The sequence below is a fragment of the Cervus canadensis genome, chromosome 7 (genome assembly GCF_019320065.1).
Source record: "Cervus canadensis isolate Bull #8, Minnesota chromosome 7, ASM1932006v1, whole genome shotgun sequence".
NCBI classification, from domain to species: Eukaryota; Metazoa; Chordata; class Mammalia; order Artiodactyla; family Cervidae; genus Cervus; species Cervus canadensis.
In genome coordinates, this window is record NC_057392.1 from 92014663 (window position 1) to 92030140 (window position 15478).

At 40.0% G+C, this 15478-nt stretch overlaps 1 protein-coding gene across 4 annotated transcripts in view; it reads right to left on the bottom strand.

Moving 5' to 3' along the window:
- Positions 1-15478, bottom strand: part of AGTR1 (angiotensin II receptor type 1) — a 50985-nt gene that overhangs the window by 18857 nt on the left and 16650 nt on the right. The window lies entirely within an intron of this gene.

The window sequence follows — 15478 nt, forward strand, 5'->3', positions numbered from 1 at the left end:
GACAGGAACGCACTTGCACAGAGGAGAAGCCAAGTGAACACAGGGAGAAGACAACTGTCTTCAAGTGACGAAGAAAGGTGTCACCAGAAACCAGCCCTGCTGACATCCTGACCTTGACCTCCCAAAACTGTGAGAAGATACATTTCTGGTGTCATTTTGTTGTGGCAGAGCTGGCAAGCTAAGGCAAGGCCTATGAGGGAAGGCACCATTATTCCCACTCTTCAGATGAGGAAACGGAGGCTTAGAGAGCAGATCCTTATATTTTTGACATTTTAAAGTTTCAAAGCTCAGTTCTTTCTGTTTTGGCAAAGTCACCTCTTCATACTCTGGTTTGGCGCTTCTTAATCAGGGGTAATTTTGCCCTCTGGAGACAGTTCTCAGTGTCTGGAGACATTTTTGGTTCCCATGACCCGGGGAGTGAGAGCAGGGGGTGTTACTAGCACCCAGAGAGTAGAGACCAAAGATGTTGCTGAGGCTCTTACGAGGCCCAGGACAGGCCCCCACAGCAAAGAATTATCTGGTCTAAGACGTCATGGTGCTGTTGCTGATAAGCTTTTCTAGTTTGGACTTATTTTTTCCCTTTTCAATTCCTGACAACCTGTAGTTTGCATCTTTCAAGGAATGAGTTAATCATACAGTATGTTGGTGGTTTTTGTTTCATGTATTATATTCATATCTTCCCAGGGAAACTATAGATTCCTCAAAAGATAAAATTCTGTCAGGTGGCCTTCAAAGGTTCAAGGTCATGTTGAATACTTAGTAGAGGGTCCAAAATTGTGAGCTGACCAAATATCTGTTATGTCAGATCTTTCTAGAAATTATCCTCTTTGAGTGTTTTCCAGAATTCTAGGATTCTGTACAAGAACAATGGAAGAGAGAATTTGAACTTAGACTCATCATAAGGTCTTCAAGGGATTTGCTGGTTCCTATTGTGACTTCCCTGGTGGCTCAGAGAGTAAAGTGTCTGCCTACAACGTGGGAGACCCGGGTTCAATCCCTGGGTCAGGAAGATCCCCTGGAGAAGGAAATGGCAACCCACTCCAGTATTCTTGCCTGGAAAATCCCATGGATGGAGTACATGGGGTCGCAAAGAGTCGGACACGACTGAGCAGCTTCACTTTATTTTCAGATAGTGACCCCAGTTGCCTCTGGAGGGAAGCGATTCCGGAAGTCAAACCCTGCCCCCTGGTGGCATCACTGCCATAGGCAACTGCTGTGGCAATCCACATTAGCGTCCCAACTGATTTTATAATATTTGAATGTTATGTCATTTTCGGATTGGACCTTAGGCTTTTTTTGTGATTTTATAATATTTGAATGTCATTTCATCTTCGGATTGGACCTTAGGCTTTTTTGTGATTTTATAATATTTGAATGTCATTTCATCTTTGGATTGGACCTTAGGCTTTTTTGTGATTTTATAATATTTGAATGTCATTTCATCTTCGGATTGGACCTTAGGCTTTTTTTTTCTCTGTGGAGCAATACACTGAATGTAGCCTGTCATTAAGGCTCTCAGAATTAAATCAAGTAATAAATGGAAGAAAAAAAAAGAATTAAATCAAGTAAAGTAAGAGAGGATAAACATACCTAGTTACAAACAAGAATCTCGCCAAGTCTGTGAACCAGAGTTTCAATTACTTAGTTTGAGTCTCTGTCACGTGTCTCCTCTGCCCAACTGCTTTTTATGATCCATAAGGGCAATGAGTAGTTGTTTCTGTAGCTGAAGAACATTTCTGGGAAACATTTCTGGGAATTATTAGAATTCCATGACCAAAATTTTAATTGGTGCATTGGTTCCTGTGGTCCTTTCCCTACAAATTTCTTATAGACTAGTTCTGCAAGAAAAGCACCATTGTGTTTGAAATACCAGCTAAACCTGAGGAAATTATACTTCTCCTTTTCCCCATTAAGAAGTCTGTTCTCTCACTAGGAAAACACCACTGCACTTCTTATCACAGAATGCAGCCTTTTCTGTATACTGATGCCAAACGGGTAACATTTTAGTGGGGTATTTGAAGTTGTGATACGCATCTCCATGGGAGACAAGCAAGGTCATTCAGAAGGTCTTTTCATTGAGAACATCAGAGCTTTCAAAAGACGCAGGCAGCCTTTCCTGGATAATTGGGGTAAAACTGAAATAAAGCAAAAACCCCATAAAGTACAAAAATAGGCGATCGGATGGAAACACTCAGAATTAGGAGGTAAAAGATACAGTAAGTGCTGCTGCTGAGTCTTATAAATATACAAAACTAATAGCTTCGAGTAAAAAGTGACATAATTCAAGAAGTTGAAGGGCAGAAATCAGTTGATGCAGGGTTTAGCAGAGGGAGAAAAAGGAGAGAGAACTAACACTAGTCTGGAACTGAGAGATGGAGGACTGCGTGGCTTCTTCTTTGCTGTTCTAGAAATCGAGACCTTAGGCAAATCATTAAACCGTCACTGGACTTTGCTCTGATAAATGGGAACGAGATTTATCTCGTTAAAACTCCTACCTTCCCTTGTAAGAACGTTGTGAGATTCTATATTTAAAATAGTTTCCTCAAAAGACAGCTTGTTACAACCCATACACATGAATAGACTATATAACATAAAAACAAGTTTAATATATGGCTGAAGTGGAAAGCTAATCTTATGTCAAGAGGTATATATTCAGCACTGAGACTCTTAAAAGGGAACATTAATGTTAGCAGGGTCTGCTGGCTGGCAGGCCTCATAGGAAGCAAACCATAGGCTCTGCAGTCACAAAGGTCAGTTAAGATCCTGGCTCAGCCTCTGACTATACTTGTGACTGGTTAAGTTACTCATCCTCTTTGAGCCTTAGTCTCCTCATCTTTTAAAACAGGATAAAAATTTGCTGTTAAATGAAACTTGGAGGGGGGGAGATTGCTATATACTAAACATTCAGTAAATGTTATCTGTTATTACTGTCATTTTATATGTTTTCAATATATATTCATATGTCTCCATCAAATACTAGGTGAATTACCCCATAAAATTATACTTTAAATATATAATTATGCATATGTATATAACTTGTCACATTATTACACATGGCCAAGAAACAGATTGGAATAATGTTAGAGCTCTGTCAGTCCAGTCCAGTATGGTGATACAACTTGTTATTAATCAGTAAAGCAATGGAAAAGATCCAGGAAGGATCCATTTCTAAAATAAGTGAAGGTATAAACATCTAAAGTTCAGATAATTTTAAGTTTACTTTAAGCTGGCAGGGGGAAGATATCACACTATAGACCTTTGGTTGGTGAATCATACCTAATTAAATGGCAAAAATTTCCTTCAAAGTGCAGGATGCAGAGAAAAAACTTTCTTTGCCAATAGCTCCCCTAGTATTCATATAAGTCTCTTCCTTGAATTATCTGATTTAACATGTGGTAATTGTTTTTTTTTTAATATGACTTCACAAGATTCACTGTCTAATAATTATAAAACATTATATTGTTTCTGGTAATAACATTTCTGATATTACTTTATTACTGTATAAAATAATGGAAAAACAAATTAGGCTAAATATTTTTGTACTCAGAATAGAGCAGGCAGATTTGTGAAGTTCATTAGAAGTTTGTGAGCATAACATAATATGATAATAATTTTGGATATGAAGAGGTTCTAATCCAGAGAAAATATGTTTAGAAATCAGTCTATTTCAGTAGGCATTGTAATATGCATGCCAACCATCAGCTTAAAGCCATTTTCTAGATAAATTACATGGTTCATGTTATACCAGCAAATTAAGATGTTCTCTGCATAAAAAGTCATTCTGTAACTCTGGACTTTTGATTCAGGTTTGGAGTGTAGCTTTATCTTAGTGTGGATCAGGAAGTCACAGAAATATGTGCTACAAGAGTAAATATAGGGGTCAAATTTATTGCTTTTCTTTTTGAGAGAAATATAGGAATATATATCTATGCCCTTAGAAACACCAGGGAAGGCAGAGACACAATGGTGGAGGAGAAGGACTGGAGCTTATCTCCTCTTATGAAAACATCAAAATCACAATGAATTGCTAAAGAACCATCAGTAAAAATAATAAAGATAATACCAAAAAAGATATTCTACATCCAAAGACAAAGAAGAAGCCATGAGAGAGTAGGAGGGGAGCATTCGTGATATAATCAAATCCCATACCTGCCAGGTGGGCCACCCATAAACTGCATGTATGCCCTTTATCCCTGTAAACATACACAATTGCTATATTCTCAATGGGGTCTTTGTTGTCAGACGAAAGTCTATTTTAACCTATAATGTAGTTGAACCTGTAACCTATAATGCTCTACAGTCTTGTGCTTCCATTGAAACAACTCGAATTAGAGATTTATAACATTTTATTGCTGGAATGGGCCCTGGAAATTACATGCTCTGGGGTTCACATGTTTAAATACTTACAGGGGCTGGGAGTAACAGAGATGGGTGAAGCAGGCATGGTGGTGGACCTTTCCCCTTTCTCAGAGGATGTGGGCATGGGGAATCTTGATTGTGTCAGTTGTGACTGGGGGAGACACAGGCTGGGTTTTTTTTAAGGCAAGCTGGAAATTTCAAACTTTAAATGGAATATCCTATTTTGAAATGTTTTCAACTAAAGTAAATGGGAAAAAAAAAGCAACACTGTGTGGAACTAAGAAGAAGTCTTTAGCAGATCAAATTTAGTTCTAGGACTTAGGATCCAAATTTACAAATAAGAAAACAGATTTCAAGCCCCAGCAACATGCTGCAGACCCCCATTCCAGTGTTTTTATAATAAACTAAATACTTCAAGTATACCGTCATTAGACAACTCCCTCCCCAAATTCCATTTCCACATGCAACAAAACCCATGGCTGAGGGTTTTCAGGAAGACGCGGAGATGTGAGGGGGCTGCCTGGGGGCTCAGTGGTGAAGAATCTGCCTGCCCATGCAGCAGGCTCAGGTTTGATCCCTGGGTTGGGAAGGTCCCCTAGAGAAGCGAATGGCAACCCACCCCAGAGTTCGTGCCTGGAGAACCTAGGGACCAAGAAGCACGAAAAAGCAACTCTCACGAGACTGGTCTGGTGCAGAGGCTGAGAACTAGTGCAGAGTGGCAGCCAGGACTGCATCTCCCTGATTCTTTGATCTTGGTAGCAATTTATCTTTCCTTTTTCCTTTTTATATTTTGGAGAATATACTGTTGTGTTGTGTTTTCTAGAGCTGTTGTTGCATTTCACTAAAGTGATGTCTCCATGTAGGTGAATACAGCATACAATCTGTGAAATTTGGTTACGGAATGTTATTTTAACGTTTATTCAAATATATCATCTAGTGCCCAAAAGACGGTCAGTAGTGAAAGCACCCGATGCCATTTCATAGAGCCAGAAGGACCAAATGGTCCTCGTTATATAACTAGTGATGAGGTTAAATTTTAAAATATTTTTAGTAAATACTGAAAGATATTTATTTTTGTAAACTTCCTTGTCAAATGTTTTTAAAGTGAAATGTGATATTCCAAGCATGAAATTATCTACACATTTGTGTTTCAAGGCTGCATTTGTGTTTCTGATACTATTTTCTAAATTCATTCACTGTGGTTTAGGAACACACACACACAGAAGTGCATAGAGAGACTATATGTGCTATTGATTAGGTCAGTACATTGAGGGTTACCCATGATTAATACTGGAGGAATATGATGTATTTCTGATGAATAGTAACATTTGGCTAGCACATGCATTTCCTGGGATCTTTAAAGTGAAATGTTACTCACTCAGTCATCTTCAACTCTTTGCAGCCCCACGGACTGTAGCCCTCCAGGCTCCTCTGTCCATGGGGTTCTCCAGGCAAGAATCCTGGAATGGGTTGCCATTCCCTTCTCCAGGAGATCTTCCCAACCCAGGGATTGAACCCGGGTCTCCTACATCACAGCAGATTCTGAGCCACCAGGGAAGTCCTAGCCCTAATAAAACTTTTCAGACAAGTAAGTTTATTTTTTAACTTGGTTGGAAAAATAGTTGAATTCTCATGAGCATATTCTGAATTCTGTAACAAGGCAACACGTACATTTTGGTTAACTGTTTCATGATCTGGAAGAACACACTTCATGATTTTATACGTAGTACCTTGGATGGGAAGAGTGGAGAGCTACGAAAGTACTAACTTCTATTTTAATTTCATTTTGGGTGAAGAGAACAAATTTCATGCTTTTTCAAGCTGTAGAGTTTTCTCGTGAGATGGAAAATCAAGATAGGAAATAGTGGACCGATAATGTAAACTCCTATAATTCAGAAAATGCCATGTTGAGGACTTCTAGCTGCTACTTTATTGAGGAATCTGTGCTAGAGTGGAGTGTCAGCCCATCCGACAACGGTGCCCTGTGCCTCAGGAGCCAGAGACAGGCTGCAGGGAGTCACAGTGGGACGGGAAGGGGCCGGCGAGGAGCCCTGCAGGAAGTCTGCTGTCTTCAGACGGTGAGCCCCTCTTAAAGGGAGTACTCACCTGGGAATTTCAGTACTAAGCAAGTATGAAGCATGAGGCTGCTCGGATCAAACTCACGATACAGGGAAGAATATGGTGCGGGCAGTGGAAGGAACATGGTCAAACCAAGTTTGAGTTTTCAGCTCCAGAAATTCTATTTCAGAGTTTTTAATATTGTCTATGTTGCTTCAATATGTTCAAACATTCCTCTGGCTTCTTGAACATATGGAATGTAGTTAAATAGTCATCCAGTGTCCTTGTAGATGAATTTTATCATCTGTGTCATTACTAGGTCTGTTTCTATTAACTGACTTTTTTTTCCTTTTTATGGAGTTTTGTTCGCATGATTTTTGCATGCCTGGTAACCTTTGAATGGATACTAAACACTGTGAACTTTGTTTTTACTTTGTTGGGTATTGGATGTTCTTGTATCGCTACATAAATTCTCCAACCATGTTCTGGGAAGCAGTTAAATTGTAGTTTGATTCCTTCAGTTCTGGCTTTTAAGCTTGTTAGACGGGACCGGAGCAACATTTGTGTGTGTAAGTTGCTTCTCAGTGATGTCCAACTCTTCGCGACCCCATGGACTGTAGTCCGCCAGGCTCCTCGGTACATGGGCTTCTCCAGGCAAGAATACTGGAGTGGATTGCCAAGCCCTCCTCCAGGGGATCTTCCCAACCCAGGAACCGGGAAGTCTCCTGCATCGCAGGCAGGCTCTTTACCATCTGAGCCACAAGGGAAGCCTAGAGTAGCATTTAGTCTAATTTTTCCCTATTCCTGAAGCAAAACCCTTCCACGTATGCCCCCTGATGCCCCATGAGTTTTGAGTTCTGCCCCTCTGGCTGGTGGGAAATGCTGGTTCTGGATCATCTCTGGGGTTGTCGCCTCTGATCCTTTTGGGAGATGACTCATTCACAAGCACTGCAGGGCGGGCCTTTTAGATCTCCATGCTCTTTCTCTGTCAGGCTCTCCAGCATCTGGTACTTGGCGCTGTGAGCTCCAGCTCCTGGCCTCTCTGGACACCAGCTCCATCCCCTCAGCTCAGGGGGACCTGGGAGCTCCTTCTGGACTATTCTTTCCTGAGTTATGGCCTGGCACTTTCTCCAGGCAGTGATCTAGGCTTACTCCTCGTCTCCCCCCACTCAGAGAACACTGCCCTTTGATGGCTAATGCCCACTGTCTTGAAAATCATTGTTTCATATATACATGTAAATAAAGTGCTATCTATATGGCTATATAATATTTCAGTAGCTGTTTAAGGTGATAAAGTAAACCCCTCTCACTCCATTTCAGCTTGAGTTTGACCTACTTTTTGTATGTTTTATTTTGGAAGAACCATGCAGCCCCCTCCTCTGTCTACTTGTGAAATAAGGGTAACAATATAATGACTAATCAGTGTAGCACATAGGGTAGAACATGTTACAGTCTATAAGATTAGGCAAAGGGGCAGCCATACATTCAGGGTGGACTCTGAAAAACGGACCCATGTGGGGTGAGGCTCACAGGATCTCCTGAGCTCTCCTCTCTTGCCTGAACACGGATATGAGCCTTTTTTTTGACCACATGTGAACTAATAACCCTGTCCTTCACCTTGTGGACCTACTGATGAAGGGTCTCTAGGCCAAAGGCAACTTTTCTCCTCTCAGAACCAATGGGGCAAAAGCAAATTTATCTGAAACACTTTGCAAAAGCCATACTGCCACACACCTGTAGTACCTCAATAGAGTATATGTGATTTATAGTTTAAAAAAGTGGATTTAAAAAGTAGTTTAAAAAAGTAGTTTTCTTATTTACACCTTCATTTGAAATAGATGACCATATTCACCAAACTCCTGTGAAGCAGAATGCGTAATACTATTAGTTGAAAATATTTGCCCCAAATTATTAGCATATAGAATTCATTCAGCTTATAGTTAGTGGATCAACATTTGAAAAGAAACATTTTTTTAAAAGGAAAGGTATCTTTCTTCTGAAATATTACAATTCCAACTTACTAAAGTAGTAACGTGAGTGGCTACTCAAAATTCTCCAAGCCAGGCTTCAACAGTACATGAATTGTGAACTTCCAGATGTTCAAGCTGGCTTTAGAAAAGGCAGAGGAACCAGAGATCAAATTGCCAACATCTGTTGGATCATTGAAAAAGCAAGAGAGTTCCAGAAAAACATCTACTTCTGCTTTATTGACTACACCAAAGCCTTTGACTCTGTGAATCACAACAAACTGGAAAATTCTTCAAGAGATGGGAATTCCAAACCACCTTACCTGACTCCTGAGAAATCTGTATACAGGTCAAGAAGCAACAGTTAGAACCGGACATGAAACAGTAGACTGGTTCCAAATCGGGAAAGGAGTATGTCAAGGCTGTATATTGTCACCCTGCTTGTTTAACTTAGATGCAGAGTACATCATGCGAAATGCCAGGCTAGATGAAGCACAAGCTGGAATCAAGATTGTTGGGAGAAATATCAATAACCCCACATACGCAGATGACACCACCCTTATGGCAGAAAGCGAAGAAGAACTAAAGAACCTCTTGATGAAAGTGAAAGAGGAGAGTGAAAAAGTTGGCTTAAAACTCAACATTCAGAAAACTAAGATCATGACATCCAGTTCCATCACTTCATGGCAAACAGATGGGGAAACAATAGAAACAATGACAGACTTTATTTTTGGGGGCTCCAAAATCCCTGCAGATGGTGACTGAAGCCATGAAATTAAAAGACGCTTGCTTCTTGGAGGAAAAGCTATGACCAAACTAGACAGCATATTAAAAAGCAGAGACATTGCTTTGTAAACAAAGGTCCATCTAGTCAAAGCTATGGTTTTTCCAGTAGTCATGTATGGATGTGAGAGTTGGACTACAAAGAAAGCTGAGCACCGAATTGATGCTTTTGAACTGTGGTGTTGGAGAAGACTCTTGAGAGGCCCTTGGACTGCAAGGAGATCCAACCAGTCCATCCTAAAGGAAGTCAGTCCTGAATATTCATTGGAAGGACTGATGCTGAAGCTGAAACTCCAATACTTTGGCCACCTCATGGGAAGAGCTGACTTATTGGAAAAGACCCTGATGCTGGGAAAGATTGAAGGCAGGAGGAGAAGGGGACGACAGAGGATGAGATGGTTGGATGGCATCACTGACTCGATGCACATGAGTTTGAGCAAGCTCCAGGAATTGGTGATGGACAGGGAAGCCTGGCGTGCTGCAGTCCATGGGGTTGCAAAGAGTCAGACACGACTGAACAACTGAACTGAACTGAACGTGAGTGAAGATATAATAAAATCATATGGCTGTTTTATTGTATGTTTATTTAGGCCAAACCAGTATGAGGCAGCTAGATTAATTACTTTTATACTGTTAAGTACTGTACATAGTTAATTATTTCATCCAAGTCATATCTGAGCCAAACCTGTGAATTACTGTTCATGCAGGGCAATGATAATTTATGTACTCCCTCCATACTACAGCCTGTTAATATATTATTTTTGATTTGAAATTAGATGTTAAAAGTTTGCAAGAGGGCTTTCAAGACTATTGCATGACATAAGTTCTAAAATTAAGGATTTCAAAATTAAGGTTGACAACATGCTATGATAGGAACTTATTTAGACGATGCATTTTATCTGAAAAATATTTTTCCCACATTTTACTCTGACCCGTTGACTCTTATGGTTTCAGCTTGTGCTTTTTATTCTGCCTGATTTTACGATGTGGATGTTGCTTTGGACGCTTAGTAGTTTCTTGGCATGCACAAAACGTGATCTCACGCACCCTCCAAGTGTGGCTAATCAGATTTTTAATGGTAGTTACAAATGCCTAATGATTGAAGTGCTAGCGAGGTGCTCACAACCACCATGAACTCATCAAACTAAACAGATGACACCGAATCCATTCTTAAAATGTAAGATCAACTTTACATTACTCGAGTAGCAAGTTCCCAGAGATATGTGTACATAGTTGAATGAAAGAGAACTTTAAAAGTCTTATAAAGTAAAAAATTAAATTTTGTGAGTCCAATAAAATACAAAGAAGAAAACGATGAAAAAATCAGTAAAACACAAAGTTTAATACAAAAAAAATAGAGATATTATAGAGTACCCTTGCTGCTCCCCATGTGGGCCTGCAATGCCAGCATTAGCATCACCTGGGAGCTCTCTAGGAAAGCAGTCTCAGGCCCCACTCCACCTACTGAATTTGGCCAAGATTTTCGAGGTGATTTGTGTACTCATTCATGTTTGAGACGGACTGGTCTAGAGAGACATTTAGTAATCACCAAAGCTCGTGCAGGGATCCAACAGTTAGCCCCTCATATAGACAAACCACCCCAATCACCAAGCCCCGGCCCAGGGGAGAGAACCTGGGAAGGGACAGGCCAGCAGTGGCTGCGTCGGTCTGTTGCATTTTCAGAGGGAGCCCTTGGAGTTTAGAGGAAGAAGAGGCTCATGGAGGCAAAACTGTGTGCCAAGGTAAATAAAATCTATTTTACATAAAGCTACTATCTGCTAGCTCCATACCTGTAACACGTGAATTGGATATTAACCTTTCAGAAGAAAAACAAGATAGATTCAGACTCCTTGCTGGGACTTTGATGGGAGGGTCCTTGCTCATTTGGGGAGAACTGAGAGCCTCTAAAAGGATGGGAAGCGCTGCATCTTTCCTGGCTACACATTATTACCTTTTTTCAATATGTAGGAAATATGTGAATTTTGTAACGTGAGTAGTTTTAACTAGCAACTGTCTTTCCTCTTTAAAATGCAAGCGCTTGATGTACCATTTCCTTTCCCTGCAGAGGTTTTCAAGCTGTTCAACCACTAGAGGTCTGTATTACCTATTTTAAAATAATCATCCTCAACTGGTTGTCCTTCACGTGTCAATTTCAACACCTATTTCTGTGTTTTAAGATTTAAAATCTTCTAAAAACATAACAGCAGAGAATAAAAATCACAACACTTTAGGAAATGAAGGAGAAAAGCTAACAGGAACCCTTCCATTCGGAAGGGTGCCAGGTCTTTCCCCCTCTGACTAGGAGACAACCGAGAATGCCTTCATACTCAGAAACACAGAATCAACAGCCAGGCACAAATCCGGGGGACAAATTTGTTTTCTGGAAAATAGTTTTTCCCCCAATATATTTTAAGATCTCTGTCTTCATTTTAAATATAAAGCATTTGTTTTCTTACCCAAAGCAATTCAATTCTCAGTGTAGTTTAAGATGCGCCCTGCCCCGCCAATAGTTCTTAGAACACCAATTTTACTACTTTTATGAGGGTTTTTAAACAAGAATTTCTTTTCTTGGTGACCCAATGTTAGACTAAAATTAATGCTCTTTCACGCTTAATTTATAAGACTTTGCTGCAATTTTATAAACAAACGCATGAGTCTTGGGCTAGCCTGGTTGAAGCTATATTAATGGAATAGCTAGTGGTCTTGACTGCAAGTTGAGTCTCCCGTTTTCGCTGGGTTCCACGTTTGCCAGGGAGTTTTCGCTAGCAGAGCCCACTTTGGGTCTGCCTTCTGCCCCAGCAGCGCTGACTCTGAGCCTTCTGGGAATGTTTACAGGACACCCGATTAATAGTGATGAAACCTTTCCGTAGCCTTATGGGGTGGGCCTCCTAAAACACTACACACGCATATATTCACACACTTAAATGGAACGGCTGAAAACACTGCAGCGGTAAGGAGCTATAATTTACTGAGTATGTGTTGCACCAAGGGTTTGGGATTTCGAGGCTGGATTTTCATAGATTCTAATTACGCCTGCATTTGGAGTAAGTGGATACATTTGTTGCCAGGCAAGGTGTAATGCTATAAGCCTTGCCATCTTAAAAGGCGTTATTGCATGATGTTCCTGGCCTGGAAAGCCTCCAGAAGCATAAGCCGGTCTTGTGTGGCTTCTCTCTCAGTCTGTCACTTTATTAAAACACAACAATTTGCAAGTGCTATTTAGCAGATCAGCTGGGTTCATTTCAAAGGCTAATATTTAACAGAGGGGACAATAACTTATCCTAATCCTTTTAAAAAGTGTTCTCTATGTCTTCTCAGGCAGCTTGCCTAGTGTTTTCTATAGATCTCAAAGCTAGGATTTAAGGACAGTTCTGTAATGTCTTCTACTGCGAATCTATGTAACCCAAATGATCAGTTCTACAGCAGAAGGAAACTAATTCACAGTGCAATATGTTATACTAGAGACCACATTATTTTTTTTTTTTTTTTCCAGTGGGTTTGTCATACATTGATATGAATCAGCCATGGATTTACATGTATGACCACATTATTTAAAGTGGTTAAGCTTTTCATTTCCTGTTGCATTTCTGCGTATGACTGGTGGCATATGAATTAACAATTTTCTCACTGAAATGTGACAGAAAAATATCTGATTTACCCAATCCTGAACATTACTTTCAGACCTCCTGACTCTTCTATTATTATTCAAAATTATGCTAGCTTATACTTGCATCTAATGATGTATAAACATATTAATCAAATATTCACACAGTGTTTACTTGTGGTAATGCTAATTTGCTTCAGTCGTGTCTGACTCTCTGCGACCCCATGGACTGTAGCCCACCAGGCTCCTCTGTCCATGGGATTCTCCAGGCATGCATATTGGAGTGGGTTGCCGTGCCCTCCTCCAGAGGATCTTCCCCACCCAGGGATCCAGCCTGCGTCTCCTGTGTCTCCTGCATTGGCAGGTGGGTTTTTTTTTTTAACCTCTGAGCCACTTGGGAAGTCCTCACTTGTATACACACACATATATAAATGCTGAGAGTGTAGCAGTTAATTAAAAACAGAGGAAGGAAGACCTCAGTCTTTGGAGAATTTGATGAGTTACATCTGGGGGAGAAATGAAAACTAGGATGTTGGAGTTGGTCCCAGATTCCAGTTCTTGTCTTGGTATCGGTTAGCAATATGATGGACGCCTTAGAATCATGGTGAAAACTGGTGAGAAAAACCTAACTTGCAGCTTTGTTTTTGTGAATTAAGTAAGAAAATGGAGATGAAGTGAATGACCCGGTGCCTGACCAAGTAAGCATCCAATTTAATAGATGTTAACTAATGCATTCTCTTTGTGTCTGCATGAAAAACCCAGCAATATAATACAACAGCAATAATCCTAGTTATTTTTAAGTGTTGTAAGAAGGCAATAAGACCCAGTATATGAAACAGTATTAGGCTCTTCCCAAACTGATCTCCCAAAAAGTTTCACCCATGAAACTAGACTGTAGGTTGGGAGAGTTTTAAAGATGACTCATTCTTGAATTTTTATTTTTTTTGAGTAAGAATATTGTACCATTTTGATTACTTTATAAATCTCACTTATTTTTTTCTGCTCAGGATGATGACTTAAGTTTGCAACTCTACTAGACTGAGAAGATATAAAGTTACCCTGAAATAAGAGTTAACTACAAACTATTTGCAGGGCAGTTAAAAAGATGAAGTTAAGGATAGGTTCTACCTCAGGGAATTGAAAGAAAAAAAATGTGATGCTTAAAATGCTATTTTCAACCCTTATATTACTTTACCCCCCAGGACTGAGATAAGTTTTGCCTAAAATGCTGAGTAGTGTCTCCTTTCAGGAGAAAAATCTGAGGGAGAGGAATTTGAAGGAAGCTGTGACCAACTAGCTTTTTATTAGGGACAGAATGCTGATTAAGTTTCAGGTGTTATTTTAACTCAACTTGTCTTCCCAGTACTATTTGGGCTTAGTGTGAACATTGAGGTATTTTGCAACAACCACTGGCGAGCACAAAGACCAACTCCTGACATAGAACTGAAAAGTTTTACTCAGAGGAGAAGGACTAGACTTTGGCAGTTTGGCCTTTATGCAGCAATTTCCAAGGACACTTGAGTTTCAAAAGAGATACGTGCTTCCTGAAATCACAGGCCCTCGCCTGGACAAGTCCATGTCAATTCAAGCCAACTTTCATGTTTCTGTGTGAGAAAAGGAAAACTCCTCATTTAAAGTTGCATGTTTAAAAAAAAAAAAAGTTGCATGTTGTATGTTCACAGAATGTTCTAGTTCTTTGGCAAGGGCTGATTTTATGAGATGTCAATGATATGAGGGGTCCTGGGAAATAAATTCCTACATCATTGTAAATAATTGTTTATCCCATCAGCAGCCCTGGGACTTGAAATTGTATCAGAAGCTCTTCTGGGGTTATATTTCAGTTTAGAGAGCCGGTCACGTATTAACACGTAAGGACCGAGTCCCTTATCTCCTGTCAACTCAGCACAGCCTTGTCCTGAAGCCTCCTTCCATCACCACCACTTTGGAAATCAAATCTGCATTTCCACTTCAAACTGCGTGCCCTATAACTCTCCTCATGCACAGGAGAAATGTACAAAAATATTTGACTATAGCATTTTGAACTATAGCTCTTGGGTATTGTTTTTCTAGAATAAAGGAAATCACATTTTGCCCCCTCATTCTGTCCACAATCACTTCTCATTTCTCACCTGGGGGACGTCTCTAATGGACGCCTGTAAGGCATGGGCCTATTTGGGGGAAGCATGACATCACAGATGATTCTGTCCTTGGCCCTATCAGCTGGAAATAGTAAGTAAGTCCTTTGTCTAAGCTGGTAGGAGAGGAGCTGCAGAAAATCAAATTAGCAGGAGAGAAACTATTCGTCTTCATTTTCTTGTTTCCAGCCTGCAAATACAGATTGTTAAATATGCCTGTTCTCTAATCCTCATTAGGAAATCTTGAAGAATAGCAGGACAGGAAAAAAGGCATGGGGGTTATGAGAAAACACCACCACTAAAAAATAATACAAAGTCAGAATCGTTCCTTCTCATTCAGACTGTCTTATGTTTTTAGAGGTGGTAGAATTTGAAGTTTTCCATTAAATTATTTTATTTCAGTTATATGTGGATGGATGCCATGTATACAATCCCAAACATATCATTTTATTTAGAATTTTCTTTTTCTTGGACTTGAAGAGAAAATAATTTAAATGGAATACCCAGTGTATGAAATCATTTTGCATTCAGTGGTAGCCCCAGGAACTGTTAAGTTCATCGGTATATTAGTG